The 17,061-nt window shown below is 37.1% G+C and overlaps 1 long non-coding RNA gene and 1 pseudogene across 1 annotated transcript; both read right to left on the bottom strand.

Annotated features, from left to right (window-relative positions):
- LOC126702707 (MLO-like protein 1) overlaps positions 1-11,173 on the bottom strand; it is a 95,906-nt pseudogene extending 84,733 nt beyond the window's left edge.
- On the bottom strand, positions 1,296-9,699 carry LOC126702709 (uncharacterized). Its single transcript, XR_007647824.1, has 2 exons — positions 9,415-9,699; positions 1,296-1,458 (listed from the first exon to the last, which is right to left on the bottom strand). It is a non-coding gene; the product is annotated as an uncharacterized LOC126702709 (long non-coding RNA).
- Positions 11,174-17,061: the final 5,888 nt, after the last annotated feature.

Genomic DNA, 17,061 nt, shown 5'->3' with positions numbered 1-17,061 from the left:
GGCATATAAGAAGAGGTAAAAGATAGTGGTTTTTCTTTTTCCTGATATTTATAAAACAACCTGGGATACTGTTGGAAACTATTAAGTTATGAATCTTAGTAAGCCAACTTTTAATCAAACGAATTTAAAATGGAAATGGTCAGTATGGTCACTTTGTAATTTTTCACAAATTTCATCAATGAAATTTATATTCTGAAGAAGAGAGACCAAGAAACCATGGTGAAATGAATGCTCTCCATCATGAAAAACTATTGATAAGTATGATCATTACATAATCCTTTTAATAACGTTGATGAATCAAATTATTGGCGGTTGTAATCATAGTTGGTATTACTTGTCAAACAGGCAGATTGACTTGATTATAAAGGGTTCTGTAACTTACCACCCATCCTAACAAAGTTGAATCTTTGCCAATACCCAGAAAGCGATTCCTGATAAAATCGTGACCTTGGACTCGTGTAAAGTTTGTTTTCAGAACTGCAAATACAGTATTTTCGTGAGAAAAGATGTAAACAACGGCAAGTAGTTGTTGGATACTAAGGAAAATGCACACACTTCAGGGTGAATGAAGAAATTTCAGGCCATAGTGAAAAATTCTGACTGACTCAATTCTATAACATTCAGTCCAAAAGAATTGAGGTAAGGAAAAAATTTATTTTATGATCTGGGATTCAGCAGAAGGAAACATAACACAGGAAAGTATTTAGACTTAAAACTTTTAATGAGAAATTGAGCATTACCTTCTTCTGGATTGTTTTCCTTTTTAAAGATAGAATCCTCCCAATGTTTCCATTGACGTATCTACACCATTAAAGCATATTATAGAAAAATTGAGTCTAAGGTTAAAGAATAAAAATTCTTGGTTATAATTAAAAAAGAAAAAAAAAAAAGACAGATAATTATAAGAATAGGGACAACTAACCTTTGCTCCTCCAAAAAGAATGGTTAGAGCACAGAAAGTCACATGCACAACAGCTAACACAAAGATAAATATGTGAAGATGATGCAGTGCAGTAAGAGATAACAGTGGGACCTTTCCCTGAAAAAATGATGTAAAGAAAGCAAAAAACTAATAAGATATTTCAATTCATAAACGCATGTGCAACCTTAGTTAACAAATTAGATTTTGATTGCATTCCTAGTGCATTCTTTGAAGACCTTAATAACTTTATATGATGCTGAGTTCAGTTATGCATGCTTATAAGTTATAACCCACAAAGGTCTCAACTGGGAAAAAAAAATTACATAATTCTGTCCACACTAGAAGATTTTGATCTATTCAATTTCAAACAGTGAAGAATAAAAATATTTTGTTTGTATTAACAATTTAACATTAGCTGACAATTTTGTAATACAGGCCTCCTACCAGTAAGATTTAGCTATTGCAGAAGATTGAACAAGAGTCTATAATACACAAAGACAATTCAAAAGAAGGAAAAAGGAGGAGAAGAAAAGAAACTGCTAACAATAAGGAACAGTAACTAATGTTCTATAGCCTCTAAGGGGCATGTATACTCTGCAATTCTTTTTCACTGCTTTCGAGAGAACTCTGCTATTAACAATCACCTCAGGTCATATTGCTCTAAGGCTATCTGGTGTATCATATAAGGGTACTGAAGATATAACTAGCAATTGCAGGAATTAGTTGAAAAAATAAGCACTCCAAAGATTAAACGACCAATTTTTTAGAAAAATCTTTTTGGCTCTTTGGAACACCAAAAAACTCTTCAATAAGAATATATGGGACGCTTCATCTAAGGTTACTTAGAATTTACTCTGAAAATGCACCCTGGCTAGTAAGAGTTTGTGAAGTCATATCCAAAATAATCAGTCAAACATATCTGCTTGAAACCTTATCCATGATTAGAACCTCAATATTTTGTGAAAGTTTAATGATTTATTTAAGGAGTTATCCTCACTGTTACATTGGCAATGCATATCAAAAGAAATTTGGTGCTTCATCAGGTAAGAAAGACTCTTATATATAGAAGCTAAGTTCAATTCACTTATGTGCTGTTGTATCTTTCTATTATACAGGAAAAAGAACGTAATTCAGGACAAGCTAACTAGCGCAATTTACTCTGTTTTAATGATCACATTGATTATACGTGTGCTTTACCTATAAACAATTGCATTGTTGTATCTTCTGGAGTTTGATTTATAAAGACTTAACTTGAATGTTTTAAAGCTAGAACTCGCTTGAGTACATTAATTATCCTGGCCTAGGAGGCCGATTTCATAATAGCTGAATCTCCAAGTTCTAAATCTTTTTACTATGAAATCTTAAGTAAGTGACCAGGAAGACAGGGAAAGCCCTGAAACAGCAAACATATATGCTTGGCAGTATTTAAAAGATGAGCATTAAGAACCTAGGTTCTCAAATTTTCTTATTTATACCAGGTTAACTTGATTAACAATGCTGGGGATTATGACATGTTCTAATTCTGCACCTAATATGAAGATCATTGATGGCAAATGTGATTATAACTTTTTTTCTGTAAAACCATCCAGACCAATTAGATTATGTAAATTTTGTCTTGCAGAAATGAGAGAGGGAGTCACTGGCGGCGCCATGTATAATTGAGGGTGGTCACAGGACTAGGAATGGGGTCGGGTTCAGGCCGAGTTTTTCCATACCCGGACCCGACCAGTTTATTAAATAGGTTTTTTCCGGACCCGCCCCGCGGCCCCATCCAGCCAGGTCAGATTTGGGCCCAAATTGTGGCCCAATAAAAAAACGATCCAAAAATGCCACTCCCTGTCCAGCAATGTCTTTTTATTTTTATCTTTGGCCCAATCACCATCCAGCAATGTCGAGGCACTGCATTAATAACAAACACAAAAAACAAATCAAATACAAACCAAATCTCATCCAAAAAAAAATACAAACCAACCACAACAAATCAACTACAATGAACTAGCCCTAAAACAAACCCAAAGTTATTAGAAAGACCAAAAAAAATTGGACTAAAACTAAAAATAACATTTTATAAATTATTAAAAAATTAAAATCAGAGTGTTAAGATTATAAAGTGTGAGAAAGACTGAATAGTCTGTATATTGATGTGTATAGAACAATGTACAATAGAGAGCCTTATATAGGCTAGATATGTGTGCAGTACAAGTAAAAAGAGTAAACTACAAGTACAGTATACTGGGCTAAGCCCAATGGGCTAAACTAGTCTAAGCTATACACTAACATCCCCCCTCAAACTCGAGGTGGCAAAGAGGAAGCCAACTGGAGTTTGGATATAAGATCTCGAAGACGACTAGGCGGGTGAGTCTTGGTAAAGATATCAGCAGGCTGGTCAGCAGAGGAGATGGAGAATAACTTGAGATTTCCTTTCTTAAGATGCTGGCGAGAGCGGATACCTGCAGAATCATCTCCAGTAATAATCATATCATCAACATAAAGAAGAATAAGAGTGATACCAGCAGAGGATCGTCGAACAAAGAGAGCAGTGTCATGAGGACTCGAAGTGAAACCCTGCTGAGCAACAACTGAGCTAAACTTCTCAAACCAAGCTCGAGGAGCCTGCTTGAGGCCATAAAGAGCACGGCGAAGGCGGCAAACTTGATTGCCTGAGTGTGGATAGCCAGGGGGTGGTTGCATGTACACTTCTTCATGGAGGTCTCCATTGAGGAAAGCATTCTTCACATCCATTTGATAAAGAGGCCAACGGCGAACATCAGCCACAGCAATGAGACATCTAACAGATGTAAGACGAGCAACAGGAGCAAATGTTTCCTCATAGTCAATACCATACTCCTGAGTAAAGCCCTTGGCAACTAGGCGAGCCTTGTATCGTTCAACAGATCCATCAGCCTTGGTCTTGATCTTGTAAACCCACCTACAACCTACTACAGACTGACCAGGAGGCAAATCAACCATATCCCAAGTGTGATTCTTATGAAGGGCATCTAGTTCTTCATTCATAGCTTGCTGCCAAAGAGGGTCAGTATGAGCCTCACGATAGGTGTGAGGTTCATAGAGAGTGGCAAGAGCAAAAGAGCAATGATAATCAGTGAGATAAGGGGGAGGAATGCTTACCCGAGTGGAACGACGAAGTTCAGGACCAATAGGAGACTCAGGAGAGGGTGGTGCCACAGGATCCAAGACAGGCGGGTCATATGCCGGAGACAGAACCGGAGATGAGTCGTCTGGAGAGGCAGTCGATGCTGAAGAATCCTCCACAAGTTCAGGATAGAGAGGGAGGAAAAGATCAGTAAAAATGGGAGACTCTGAGGAAGAAGATGCAGGAAACTGCTGAAGACTCGTGAAAGGACGATGTTCCCAAAACTCAACATGACGGGAGACACGAAGGCGATGAGAAATGGGATCATAGCAGCGAAACCCTTTTTGAGACACACCATAACCAAGGAAACAACAGAGACGAGTACGAGGTTGGAGCTTTGTTCGTTCATGAGCAGGAAGAGAGACAAAACAAGCACAACCAAAAACCCGAAGAGAGGAGTAGTCAGGAGTTTGACCATAGAGAAGCTCAAATGGTGATTTGTTGTGTGTAGTTGGTGAAGGAATACGATTAATGGTGTGCACAGCAGTGAGTGCGGCCTCACCCCAAAAGCGCTCAGGAAGAGAGGCAGAAATGAGAAGGGTGCGGACAACATCAAGAATGTGACGATATTTTCGTTCTGCACGACCATTTTGTTGAGAGGTGTAAGGACAAGACCGCTGAGGAAGAGTACCATGTCTGTCTAAAAAGGATAGGAAAGATTTATCATTATATTCTTGAGCATTATCTGATCGAAAGACTTTAATGGTGCGATTGAACTGTGTTTCAATCATTTTATGAAATGTTTGGTAAATAGACACAAGTTCAGACCTATGGTGAAGCAGATAAATCCAAGTATACCGAGAAAAATCATCCACAAATATGACAAAATATTTAGATCCCCCCTCAGTGGGAACAGGTGCAGGACCCCAAATATCAGAATGTATAAGATCAAAAGGGGCAGAAGAAAAGGAGTCACTTTTATTAAAGGGCAATTTTGTTTGTTTGCCAAAATGACAGGAAGTACAATCAAATTTTTGAAACTGAACTGAACCTAAATGACCTTGAGAAGCTAATAATTGAAGACGAGATAAGGATGGATGACCAAGACGAGCATGCCATAGATCAGGTGAGAAGGTGGCAGTGGTAGTAGCTGCAGAAACAACTTGTGAAGGAATCTTCAAGTCATGAACCTCAAACATGCGACCAACCTTACGGCCTGTCCCAAGCACTTGACCCGTCCAGGGATCCTGCATATCCACACCATGATTAGTAAATAGAAGATTTACGCCTAATTCGCAAAGTTAACCAACAGAAAGCAAATTGAGGGATAACTTTGGAATATGAAAAGTGTTACTAAGGGATAAACAAGGAGAAGAGATTGTTCCTTTATGACTAACAGGCATAGGAGTTCCATCAGCAGTGTAAATGGTGATTGGATGTTCTAAGGGTGCCTTATCAGAAAATTGGGATTCATCAGGAGTCATATGGTTACAACATGCAGTATCAAAAAACCAAGGTTGTTTACCTGAGGTGACAGAGAGGGCAGTGGAAGTGCGGGATAAAACCTGTTGAACAACTGCCTCAATATCAGCCGTAGTAAGTGAGGAAGCCAAAGATGGACCTGTAGGAACCGATGGATCTGAAGGACATACAGCAGCTGCCTGAGGAAGAGAAGCTTTATTCTGCTCTTGCACAAATTTCTGTAGCTTACGACAAACAGAGATGTCATGGCCTTTGGCACGGCAAAACTTGCAGTGAATACCTTTGGAAGACTGAGAGGTGGGACGCCCGGAGTTTATTCGCGGAGGAGCAGTGAATGCAACAATGGGAGGCTGTGGTGAGGGTGTAGCCAATACATGATCAGATGATGTCATGTGATAAGTAGGCCGACGATTCTCCTCAGAAATAAGCTCCTTTACTGCAGCATCAAGAGAAGGAGTAGGAGACCGGCTAAGTAGAGAAGCCCTAGTAGGCTCAAAATCCTCACGTAAACCCATCATGAAGTGCATAAATCTACGGCGATCCCGGTATTTGACAAAGAGCTCAATGTCCTTAGAACACACCAGTGGAGGATCTGCAGCAGAGAGTTGTTCCCACATAGTAGAAGTCTGAGAATAAAAATCAGAAATAGACTGACCTGTCTCTTGGCGCATTTGATAAAGCTTTGATTCAATGTGAAACTCCAAGCTTGAATCATTAGTGCAGTTATAACGATCGGCCAAAAATTTCCAAGCAGCCTCAGCAGTTTCAAGACGAGGAAGAAGATTATGAATGGAGGGAATAGAGGTATTGATAAACCAAGATAAGATCTTACTCTGAATACTCTCCCATTCCTCTAGACGTTCTTCATAATCATCTGTTGTAACAGCAGTCTTGGAAGACTCTTCAGCAGCTGTGGCTTTGGACTTAGGGTCTGGTACTGGCTTAAGAATTGAACCAGTCACATATCTCCACAGTTTACGACCCTAGAGAAAGACGGTCATATTCTGAGACCATGCATGATAGCTAGTAGGACCATCCAACATGATGGTGATAGGACGTATGATATCTCGTTCACTTTGTTGAGCCATAATGAAGAAAATGACCAAAAAGTGAGATTTAGATACCTCAAATGCAGAAACGGAGCCCAAAATCAGAATCTACGCGAAAAACTGAGCAAGACAGGTCCTGTTGAAAATTTTTGACTTGGTCAACGGTCAAAGTCAACGGTCAAAGTCAAAGGTCAAAGTCAACTGGCGGCCTGGTCAAGTCAACTGATGACGTGTGCTGGCGTGGCGGTGTGACGTCACGCTAGGGCTGACGTGGCAGTTCCAGAAACGAAGCTGGCGCGTGGGGCGCGTGTCAGCGCGTGGGAGGACGTCTGATCTGGCGCGTGGGGCGCGTGAGTGAGAGTGGCAGCGCGTGGCGGCACGTGGAGCGCGTGCTCGTGAGGCAGAAACTTCAGGCGGCGCGTGGAGGCGCGTGTGAAGTTTTTTCTGGCCGTTCTTTGTTGGGTTTTGCTCGGGATTGTCTGTTCTGTCACTCAATGCCTTTGCTTTGACAGTTGGATGAGTAGAACAATAAGATCCGAGAGTTGTTGGGACTGTGGGCGTGACGGCGGTGACTCGCTTCTGACAGTGGCTACTGGATGAAGGCGAGGGCAGCGGAAGAACGCCGGAGATGTCCACAGGAATCAGAAAGTCAGAGGAATGACTCTGATACCATGTTAAGATTATAAAGTGTGAGAAAGACTGAATAGTCTGTATATTGATGTGTATAGAACAATGTACAATAGAGAGCCTTATATAGGCTAGATATGTGTGCAGTACAAGTAAAAAGAGTAAATTACAAGTACAGTATACTGGGCTAAGCCCAATGGGCTAAACTAGTCTAAGCTATACACTAACACAGAGAAAGAGAGAAACAATGGCCGTGAGAAACGAACCTGTGATGAACCGCAGGGTCGACGGTGACAGAGTTTGAGACCAGTGGTGATAGCGCTTGAGGGCCGGCGGTGAGAGCTTGAGGCTGGCGGTGAGATAGAGTGATGGCCGGCGGTGACAGAGCTTGACACCAGCGGTGATAGCGCTTGATGGCCGGCGGTTAGATCGAGTGATGGCCGGCGGTGATAGAGCTTGACGGTGATAGAGCTTAAAAAACTCCGCACATATTTATCTTCTCCACATTTTTTGAATAGAATTTCTCATAAAAAAGAAACGTGAAACATAAAACTTCATCACTTTTCTCCTCAAAAAAAGAACTTCCCGCTACTCACGTTTGAAAGAAAATAACTACCCCTCCAATACAATAAGGAAAAATTATCCCACGTTAAAAATAAATAAATAAATAATGTGAAATGTTTCTTTTTCAAACTATTATATTATCAATTTTTTTTTGGATTTATTACATTATCAATTTTTTTTTTTTATAACTATTACATCATCAATTGGATTTGGATAAACACGCAAAAGCTTCTAATTGAAAAATGAATCCTATTCTCTTTGAAAAAAAAAAATCCTATCTATTTTTTTCAAATTGTGATGAAAGAAAAATTATAATACTAAATCCCAAAAAAAAAAAAAAAAAGAGCCTTATCGCACGCACGAAGTGCGTGTGATGAGGCTAGTCTGTATATATTAAGAAGATTCATAAAGTTAGTTACTACTTTTTTTCCTATCAAAAATACTCCTAAATTAATTAACCAACAATTCAAAAATGGGGTTAAAATAGTAAATTGGAAAAAGAAAGTTAGTTATTACTTTTTTTACTGTCAAAAATACCCATACCTAAAACTTAAAAATGAGACTAAAATAGTAAATTGACAAAAATAATAAATTCTTACTTCTACGTTGAAATACATTCCTACTTCTAATAAACTTCTACTTTTACGTTGATTTAAATTTCTACTTCTACTTACTAACTCCCTACAAAATAGGATTACCCTTTTGTTAGTTTTAAAACTCTTCTAATCTACAAAACTCACCATACATATTTATTTTATTTTTTATTTTTACTTCATCACAATGTATTTGTTTCTTTTGTCCTCCTTTTTTTTTTTTTTAATTTCATTACTCCCTTAGTTTTTTTTTATTTATTTGTGATTGGAAAAAGGAAGAAATCTCAAATTATAATAAATACAAATTATTAATCTTTACTCAAAAAATAGAAGAGCTTCACGCGCGTGCTCAGAGGCTAGTATATATATATATATGGTTTTTTTGGATAATTTTAATTTTAAGCTGGTCGGGCCAGGTTTTTGTAAAAATTCGAACCCGACTTGGACCCGCTTCGAGTGTTTAAAAAAAAAAAAAAAAAAAAAAAAAAAAAAAAAACCCAAACCTGACCCTATTTTTAATCGAACCGAATAAAATCTGGCCCATTAGGGACGGGCTGGACTGGATATCCGCAAGTCGGGCATAAATTGTCATCCCTATACAGGACCAACCTCAACTTGGAAAAAAGAAGAAGAATTTTATGCTTTTAAAAAAATAAAATTCTAAATTAATATGGGTTGTTGTCCACCTAGAAAAAAGACTTGACCACCCTAAAAAAAAAAACCTAAACATCCTAAATAAAAATTAGATTTTGATTGCATTCCTAGAGCATTCTTTGAAGACCTTAATAACTTTATATGATGCTGAGTTCAGTTATGCATGCTTATAAGTTATAACCCACAAAGGTCTCAACTGGGAAAAAAAAAATTACATAATTCTGTCCACACTAGAAGATGTTGATCTATTCAATTTCAAACAGTGAAGAGTAAAAATATTTTGTTTGTATTAACAATTTAACATTAGCTGACAATTTTGTAATACAGGCCTCCTACCAGTAAGATTTAGCTATTGCAGAAGATTGAACAAGAGTCTATAATACACAAAGACAATTCAAAAGAAAGGAAAAAGAAGGAGAAGAAAAGAACAGAACAGAAAAGAAACTGCTAACAGTAAGGAACAGTAACTAATGTCGGATTCCAAATATGTGACATTTCAAACAATCCACCCTGCCCGTTGATTTAACTGGTATGTAGATAAGAAGAGCATATGCATTTGCAACCAATGCATTTGCTTTGAGAAGACTGACTGGAAGATTCCACCAATCAATAATATATTTGTTTTTATAAAACTTCAAAAACTAAATATTATTCCAAGTCAAGTCATGATTAAAAAATTTATCTGTAGTTTGCTTTAAAAAAAATTAAAAAAATAAAATAAAAATCATATGGGCCCTTTCCCCCCAATAAACAGTACTCAATACTCTACAAACTACAAACCAAAATACAAAAATTGTTTTGGTGCGTTGATAAAGTCAACTAACTCCACTAAAAATTGATTCCTTTGTGATATATTCGTATCTACTTTGATTAAAATAAGCAACAAAACTAGAAAACCCCATTAATCAATCACCAATAGCCAAAATAGTTATATGGATACAAGCACTGATTGCGGTTAAGTTCCAAAATTTAGAAAGAGAAAAAGTTTTTAAGTACCCCCATCTTAGCACAATATTCTTCGGGAGTAGTTGTTGCCTCGGCGAGGAGGCGACGGGGAATAAAAGAAGTGAACAAGGTTTGGAAATGGGTAGTAGTAGAAGAAGAAGAAGATGCATCTGTTTTACAAGGCAACCACTTATTGGCTAAGTTCTCGGGAATGCAAATTTTGGCAATCCGTGCTTGGAACACTGTGAGTAGCAGTGATATGAACCCCAACAACATCAACTCTGCATTCATTCACACCATAAAATAATATGATCAGGCACACCCAGAATATATCCAACTCTATATATAAGTGTGTGTGCATATATATATATATATATATATATATGTGTGTGCATGTAATAGAGAGAGAAAGAGAGCGGAGAGTACTGGTGACCTTCTTTGATCTTCTGTAAGGCTTGATAGAGAGGCTTCTGGTTCTTTTTCTTGAGCTACTGCAAGAGAAGAGAGAAAGAGAGAGAGAGAGAGTCATTCATTATATAAATAATTAATGATGATCAGTACGTATACCAAGTAGTCTAAGACTAAGACTAATAAGGAAATAGAAATGATACAAAGGATGCAGAAAAGAGAAGAGATTGACATGCCTTGCCAGTGTAGTGAAGGAGACGTTCAACGGCGAGAGAGATGGCGACGATAACACTGCACACAATAGCAACAACCCACGTTGGGGTGTACTCCAAAGTTGGACCTTCTCCAGCTGCCATCTTTCTCTGTCTCTGTCTCTGTCTCTATCTCTGCCTAATATCTAATTAACCAAAAATTATGATGTAGTGCAGTACTCTCACTCTTTTCTCTCCTACAAATAATTCTTGTCTTTGATACAAGAAAATGGAACTAAGAGAATCGAATCATAATCAGAAGAGTGGGATAGAGGAGCTGTAAAGCAGCTGGTGGGATTATCAAGCTGCCACTGCCATTTTAGAAAAACCTTATGAGCCAAAAAGTAAATTAAATGTGAAAATTTATGGGGTTTGGCCCTTTAAAGGCTAAAGATTAAAATATGCTGAGCGAGACCGACCGCTAATCAGTGCAAACATCAACTCCGAACAAATGAAAAACTGGGTTGACCCAACACATCAACACATGTTACGTTATATAGGCAGTATGTATATACCGTGGGTCCCACACCCACCCCGCTCCTAATAACAAGTAACCATGAATCTTACCAAACTCTCAAAAAGACTTTTTTTTTTTTTTTTTTCTTTTGTTTTGACTACTTCTAACCTAGGATTTTTTTTTTTCTTTTTTTTTTGACTACTTCTAACCTAGGTTTTTTTTTTTTTTTTTTGGTTGCAAAATAACATCATTTGGCTACAATTTTGTTAATTAGTAACGTTTCCAAACTATTTAATTAACTAACATCTCGAGTTTTTTAGACTTGAGTTCCCTGTAACAACTCGAGTTTTAGAAATTCGAGTTTCATGTGCTTGCAAAGTTGAAGTGGATTTAAAATTCACGTAGAACTCAGGTTCCTGCTTTGAAAAACCCAAGAACAAAACCCACTCTCCACTTCCTTATTCATTCTTCTTCTCCAACCCAAAAACCATGATCTCAGCATCGACACCGGAGTGGCTCTTAGAATTTTTTTAAAAAAAGGGAGAATTGGAGAAAAAAGAGAAATTTGAGACAAACCTACACCAAGAAGAACGGCCACCTTCCCAATCGGGAGATCCATCACCGATTCACTGCTGAGATGAGAATAGGTGGGGTGGGTTTGGTTTTGCTGTAGGTGGGTTTGGTTTTTGCAAGTGACTTCACAGGGTGGGTTTGGTTTTGCTGTGGGAATGGGTATCCTCTTTTTCTTCTTTCTTCTTCTTCTCCTTCTTTCTTCTTTTCCATTTCTCAAAAATGTAAAATTAAAAACAAGACTTGAGTCTTTGAGACCTGAGTTCTACGTGTATAAAAATTTCCACATCAACCTTCCAAAGCATCAAAATTGAGTGTGTGAGACTTGAGTTCCTTCATTGAAATCAAGTCTAACAAACTCGAGATGCTAATTTGCTAAAATGTTTCAAAAACATACCGACTAACGAAATTGTTGTTAAAATAATGCTAAATGGCAAAAATATCCTCTAACCTAAGGTTACCAATTACCAGCAATGAAAGAATGGGAGTGTATGCAAATTACAAAGGCATTATTAGGCATCATTAGCATTCAGCATCGTGATGATGGAGAAGGAAGGAGAAAGAAAAACCATTAGGATAAGGTTTATATTTTAAATAATAATAAATAAATAAAAAGACAGAAAAGAACGCGTATCATATTCATTTCATTCTTTAGCGTAAAAATATTTACGTTTGTTTTGAATAATAAGGAATAAACAAAATAAATAAATAAAATAAAGAAAGTGGACACTACCGGAATGGAAACGCAGAGAAATTATTGTCAATTGTCATTGGAAGGATCTGATCTGTTTCCAACTTTCCCGTCTGTGACGTTCTCTCTCTCTCTCCTTCCCTCTCTCTCTCTCTCTCGGACTTTCACTCACAGTTCATTCGAAAAAGAAATGCATATTCAATTCATACACGAACGCGAACATTGAATGATGCCTATACTTTGTCTTAATTTCCTTTTTACTCGTTTCTCCATTTTCTTTATTATAAAGTATTTGACTCTGTATCCATATCATATTTATACATACCAACACATGTTGCTAGCTAAACAACACAGATGCTCCCACTAATATTGATTATTCCTTTATAACTCATTATCACTAATCAGCATGAGTCCCAAAAAACTTTGTGACAGGACTTTACTATATTTACAAAAGAATTTAAGCACGGATTAAATTTTCATTATTTTTGACAATTTTTCTTTGATTCCTTTATAATGTCTATATTGTGTTGGTTTAAATGAATTTTTTCTCAAGCTTTTAGATGATGGACTTTAGAAAAGATGTTCAACTTTTATATGCCAAGCTTTGACTATAAGTCTTGTACATGGAACAAATTGAGATAAGAAATTAAGAATATGGTCCATTTTGGTGGGCCTTAGCTTGATTTGTGTAGACATCGATTTTCTCTCCTGCCAAAAGTCCGACTTATTTTAGGTGGAAACTTCATTGATTAATACTTGTTTGGCATGATGCCACAATTTACCAAACAATAAATTCTCTTGTTCAAGTTCTAAAGAGACAATTAAGTTACTTTCAAGAATTTCTCCCAAAAAAAAAAGTTACTTCTATGAATAAACAAATGAACATTAGGCCTACATAATAAAAATGTGAGAGAAGAGAGCATCATTCTCTATACTCCGAGAGTACCTAAAAATTACTTGTAGATACCTCTCCTAATTTTTTTTTTTTTGGTAGTTGGTCGTCAACTTAAACGGATAGAAAAAGACTAAGTCATGATGAAGTGAGAAATTGGGAGAAGATCAACATCACCATGGGCCCAGTAAGTATCATCATTCAACCATGATGATTAGTCTCAAGAAATGTTTGGTTACCTCTGTTTCAAGGACCCTATCTTTCGAATCAGTCAAGTTAACATTTCATTTATTATTCTTTGAAAAGACTAAAGACTAAAGAGTCAAGTCAACTTTATTTAATGGTAATTAACTTTTCTGTGCGGTATGGACAAGGAATATAAAATTTTTCAACACATGATGTCAATAAATTGGATTAGACCATGTGATTAGTGTGTGGTGAAAGCATAATATATTTAAGATATCTCAAGCACAAATTGTTTATCTTATCATGAAAAATGGGACACTGCACTTCGAATTCTTTGGTATTCTTAGAACTTGAACATGAGATGAGAGTAAGGGCTTTTGACACTTTTTCATTTTTCCTGTTCTTGTAGCAAAGGTTTAGGGAATTGATGAACTTCCCTTGTTGCCTTGTTTCTCTTTCTTTAATTCTTTATTATTAAGAGAACAAAAAAAAAAAAAAAAAAAAAAACATGAGATAATCAAAAGTCTTGTACATGGAACAAATTGAGATAAGAAATTAAGAATATGGTCCCTTTTGGTGGGCCTTAGCTTGATTTGTGTAGACATTGATTTTCTCTCTTGCCAAAAGTCTGACTTATTTTAGGTGGAAATTTCATTGATTAATACTTGTTTGGCATGATGCCACAATTTACCAAACAATAAATTCTCTTGTTCAAGTTCTAAAGAGACAATTAAGTTACTTTCAAGAATTTCTCCCCCCCCCAAAAAAAAAAAAAAAAAAGTTACTTCTATGAATAAACTAATGAACATTAGGCCTACACAATAAAAATGTGAGAGAAGAGGAGCACCATGGGCCCAGTAAGTATCATCATTCTTCTATGATGATTAGTCTCAAGAAATGTTTGGTCACCTCTGTTTAGTGACCATTGTAAGGTTGAATTTAATCAACCATTTTATTGACTTTATTCCGTGCCAAATTTGCTTGTATTTCAGCATTTAGTAACCCTGTATTTAGGTGGGCTTGTTGTAAGGGTAGTGTGTGAGAGAGTGTGAAGAAATGCTCAAGACTGTGCAGTGAAGCAGGGACTCGCGGCTTGATCTCGCGGGAGGCTCGCGGCTTGCAAGCCGCCAAAAGTTACACACGTGCAGAGCATGCAGGGAGCTAAACAGTCATGCCACCTGAAGCACTACAGGACAAAAATCCAGACTGGCCATTAAGTTAGCTCGTGGCTTGAACTCGCGACTCAGTCAAGTCGCGAGGTCAAGTCGCCAGCCAACCCTGTTTTGGAAAAACTGACTCTTTGCATTCCATTCTCACACCAGTATAAATACCCCTCATTCCCACAAAATATGTGTGGCTATTCAGAGAGAAAAACCCTAAGAGAGATTTCTTCAAAACACCCACCCAATTAGAGAGAGCTACTCATTCTTAGAGAGAAATCTTTGTAGTCTTTTTTCATTCCCTCTCTCATTGTCATACCTATTGAGAGGAGATTTCTATCCAAACACTACCCACACCCATTTAGAATGTTGAGTGTTTTTGGAGCTTTGGGAAGCATTGGAAGATGCCAAGGATGGCGGATGCTATGGATTATAGCGGAATCCGGTAAGCTAGAAAAGAAAAATGTTCGGAGCAACCTCGTTGGAGCAAGAAGCTTGGAGGGCTTAGGTACATCGGGTAGATTAGGCTTGGAGGGTCTATTGCTGTTCATGTATCCCAACTGCATTTTCTAGTGGATTATTGACCGCTTGGAGGGCGGCGGAGAGGTTTTACGCCAAGGGCTTCGGTTTCCTCTTCGATAACACATCGTGTGTTGTCCTTGTGTTTGCATCTCTCTTCCCTTTATCTTTGTCTTTTATTTTCTGCTGTGGATGTGATTTTAATTGGCTTAGATTGTTTACCAATTCTGTATTAAGCTTTTGTTCATGTTCCGCACATTAATTGTTTGATATAAAACTTGAATTAGTAATTTGTAAATTGGGGGTCTAAACGTTCAAAGGTGTTTATACACATAATTGAACTTTCAATTGGTATCAGAGTGGGTACACTTGTTGTGGTTTAAATACCTAAGTGTGATCCTTGACCCCTTGTGTTTATTTGTCATGGATTGTGCTTTGTATGCCTCTTTGCATGATTTGGTTGGTGATGAATGTAACATGCCACGTGTTTGTGAAAATTCCTCTATGAGTGTTAATCCCCATAAGTGTGATGACATGTTATTTGAATCTATGGGTATTGTTGACAAACTCTTGAAGAAAAATGCTAAGAAGTTTCAAAAGAATTTGAGCAAGTTATTTTGTGAAAAGGATGATTTGATTGCTACGCTCAATGAATCCAACAAATTGGTTGAGAAATATAAAAAACTTGTTGAAATTTTTCTTGAAAAGATGAAAGAGTTTGAATGTCTGAATATGGACTTGGATGCTAAACTTGTTTTGACTAACAAACTTGTTGATGATCTAAAATGTGAAAATGAATCTTTTAAGATACATGCCAAGTGTTTGATTGCTGAACCTATTGCTAAAAAGGATGAAAATATTTGTTGCAATCATGTTGTGGTACCCGATTTTGTGCCTAGTGTGTGTTCTACCATAAAGAACAAATCGGTGTACATTCCTCCACATAAAAGAAATCAAAAGGTGGAGAGAAAGACTGTTAAGTCAAAGCCTTCGTTTAGGTCTCAACCTAAGGTTTTGAATTGATCTAAATTTGTTCCCACTTGCCACCATTGCGGTGTGATTGGTCATATAAGATCTCAATGTCATAAATTGAAGAGGGAACAAAACCATGTTGCTAGATCCCTTCCTAAAAAGCCTAGTGGACCTAAACACATTGTTTGTCACCATTGTGGTGCCTTTGGTCATCTAAGACCTCAATGCTCTAAGTTTCATGCTTTTAAAAGAATCAAAAGAAAAGAAAAACTTGAGCTTTTTGGAAGTTGTGCTAAAAGGAGTAAACCGGTTTTGAGTGAAAATAACATGTTGTTAAAGAAAATGTTTAATGCTCTTAACTCCTTGACTATGTGCATCTCCGGTTCTCATTCTTCCAACCCTCGTCTCACTTCTCTTGAGACACTCATTCCAAACAATCGTTCTGTTTGGATGAGGAAGGGTTCCTATGGTTGAGTTTTGCTCTTTTGGTTCTTGATCTAATTCTTTCGATCTTTGTAGGACCCTTCATGCATTAAATGTCATATCTTCATGTATTTTGTGCATCTTGCATTCATTTATATGCATTGTTTTGTTTTTTATCTTACTTTTGTATTTCAATTTTGTGTGAGTAAAAAATCCAAAACCACATAAAAAGTAAAAAATTCAAAAAGTTTGATCGTATATGTTTGAGCACATATCACATGTGAGTTTGGCCTTGTACCTTTGTACAAATGGCTTTGTGCATTTACGAGCTTAGCTTGTTAGTTTTGCACTTATATCTTTGTGGGAAAAATCTTGACATCTTTTTGTGATTGTTGTAAATCGATCTTCAAACTTGTCATGAATGATTAGTCAATAGTCATGTTGGCTTTGATACATGCGTAGACTTGTGCTTATATCTCTTCCCACTCTTTTATTTTTATTGCTTAAAGAGCTCAATAAATGTAAATCTCAAAATGAAAAGAGATAATGAGCTGCAAAAGCCGTCGCACATACTAGTATTCGACTAGGAAAAAGGGAAAGCG

The sequence above is a fragment of the Quercus robur genome, chromosome 10 (assembly GCF_932294415.1).
Source record: "Quercus robur chromosome 10, dhQueRobu3.1, whole genome shotgun sequence".
Lineage (NCBI taxonomy): Eukaryota > Viridiplantae > Streptophyta > Magnoliopsida > Fagales > Fagaceae > Quercus > Quercus robur.
The sequence above is the reverse complement of the archived record's forward strand: the minus strand, read 5'-3'. Positions and strand labels throughout refer to the sequence as shown.